Genomic DNA, 2,997 nt, shown 5'->3' on the forward strand with positions numbered 1-2,997 from the left:
TTAGATTACATTATTTTCACTATAAATATTGACTTTGATCCAATTATCATCTGAAAAATACGATTTCGCGATTTCTTCAAAGATCGAGCGAGCCTTTTTACCTGTTTACTTATATATATCTAATTTAAGGTTACACAGATGTAAAGTTGTCGTGGCCGAGTGGGTAAGGCGATGAAATTGAAATCTTTTGGGATTTTCCCGCGCAGGTTCGATTCCTGCCGACATCGCATACTTTTTGCGACGCGTTTTATTTATTTTCTAACGTAATTTGATTAAATATAGCACATAAGCTATGTTTATTGTTAAATATGTTGAAAATTGTATGCACATCCTTCAATTTTAAAATTAAAACAACGTTATGGCTAAATTGATTAATTTACTGCTGAAAATACGAATGATGCATGTTGCATTTTTATTTTTATTTCAAAAAGTAAACGGTAAATCTGTCTATTTTTTGGTATTTTTGCTGTATATAGTGTTTCTATAAAAACTAAATTTAAAATATAACTTAAATGATACTATTTTGAATTTTATGACACTTTGTTTTTAACCGACCCAATTTTTACTTGGCTGAAATCACTTACATTTCATGGCGCTATTCCATAGATTAAAATTTGTAAAAAATAAATGTCTGTAAAAGAATACTTATTTCATCTTGTTTAAACTTTAAACACCTTTACTGCATCTGTACACACCAACTGCATGCCCATATTTGGAAATTTGAATGAATTATGGAACTTTTATATACCCCAGGGGTGAAAATAAACTGGACAAAAGCCGAGCGTGAGGGTGGTTTTGAAAAAATCGGTTTATTTTTTTTTAAGCATGGAAAGCTACCTACAAATTTGCATGTAGTTTAGTGAAATGATGCTGATTAGGAAAATAATTAATTAAATTATATTTGGATATGTGCCCATTAGAGGTGCGCAAGCTTAAAAAGGTAGAATTACCGAAATTCCCGTTCTTACACGTTGTAGCATGGATCGGGTATTGAACACGATACACGTGTGTATTAGCACCCTACTGTAGTCCCGGCGGGGTTATCAACTGCACCAATACACCGGTAAGCAACCAGGGGAATATCATATGAAGAAAGAACTATCATGCATGTTTGATTTGTTAAAGTGTGTCACAAAATTTCCCTAACTGCCGATGTCGGCTATAATTTCGGTATAAACATGCAAAGAAATTAACATATATATATAATGTTAATGCCGATATGTTATTGGACATTTTGTATGTCAGATGTTCATTATTTGTATTAAAATTAAGACGATTGTATTGAACACGATACACGTGTGTATTAGCACCCTACTGTAGTCCCGGCGGGGTTATCAACTGCACCAATACACCGGTAAGCAACCAGGGGAATATCATATGAAAAAAGAACTATCATGCATGTTTGATGTGTTAAAGTGTGTCACTAAATTTCCCTAACTGCCGATGTCGGCTATAATTTCGGTATAAACATGCACAGAAATTAACATATATATAATGTTATTGCCGGTATGTTATTGGACATTTTGTATGTCAAATGTTCATTATTTGTATTAAAATTAAGACGATGCTTATTTGCCAGAAAGCGTTTATTTCAAATTCAAAACAAGCAATAATCATACATAATACCAAAATATAAAACTAACAAAATGACAACACTCTCGCTTAACGCAACGTTCAGAAGCACGCGCACTTAACAAAATTATTGCAACTAATGCAAGCTGTAATTAATATGTGACTACTTGCTATACAACCAGTATCATGCGAAAATTGATCTTATTTAATTGTGGTTCCCTCTTTGAATTTATGTTGCCTGTCGACTTTTAGAATAATGTGTCAGTAAGAAATGTATTGCTTGCTCTACAACCAGCATCATGCGAAAATGGATCTTATTTAATTGTAAATCCCTCTTTGAACTTAAGTTGTCAGTCGACTTTTAGAATAATGTGTCAGTAAAAAATGTTTTTCTTCAGTTTCACATGTTTTTTTAAGAAAATTTAGTGAAAGATGCAAATGTGTCTTATTTATTTTTTTCTGTGTCTTCAATGTATCTTCTTTATATGTGACTGCGTGCTTATTTTTTTTTCAAGAAATGAAAGATGCAAATGTGTCTTATTTTAATTGTATCCATGTCTTAAATGTGGCTTATTTATATAAGATAAAATGATATACTGCCAGTGTCATGCAAAAAAGGATCTAATTTCTTAATATCCACATTCACGCGTTGTTCTTTATTAGCACCGTCTTTAATTAGGCTATCTATTTAAAGTACAGATTACTGTGAACTTAATAATTGTGCAACGGTGATGTTGATCCATTATCGTTGTTAATTTAAAATGTAGACAACAAGTTAGCAATTAATGAAATCAGTTATTTTGGAAGTAAATCTAATTTTTTCTGTACAGTAGCCAGGTGGATGTGTATTGAGCGGATAAGATAGGGATCACCACAACAAGTTTCTAATACACAGTATAGACTTCCCCTATTATTATTAATTACCTGATTGGAATAAATAAAGTGTTAAAGATCATTTCATGTGAAAAGCAGGATTTCTGACATAATTTCAATCGTTTTGCTTTTATACACAATTTCATGGAACAATGAATATATTGGCGCGATGGAACACAATTTATAAATCAAGCTGACAGTATAGTATCATTTTTTAATTATGTGTAATTTAATTCGCATCTCTCCCTTAACTCGTTCAATGACACGTGAACTTATATCAATTATAAAACATCACGTGCATCATTAAATATTTTTTTTAATTATGAAAACATATATGTTCTACATGGTTTTGTTTAGTTTTTTTTCTCAACCAGAGAGACATTGTTATATATAAAGCGCTTTACTTTTCTACATTACATAAAGATACATCGATTTTTTTGTTAAGTGTACGTGCTTGACATATTTATAAAAAGGCAGTGTTTATTTTTGTAATAAAATCGAAAATTGACATTTAATTTGATGCAATCCACATTGTTTAGCGGCCAAGCGCAG

This window comes from Dreissena polymorpha, chromosome 9 (assembly GCF_020536995.1).
Source record: "Dreissena polymorpha isolate Duluth1 chromosome 9, UMN_Dpol_1.0, whole genome shotgun sequence".
Classification (NCBI taxonomy): domain Eukaryota; kingdom Metazoa; phylum Mollusca; class Bivalvia; order Myida; family Dreissenidae; genus Dreissena; species Dreissena polymorpha.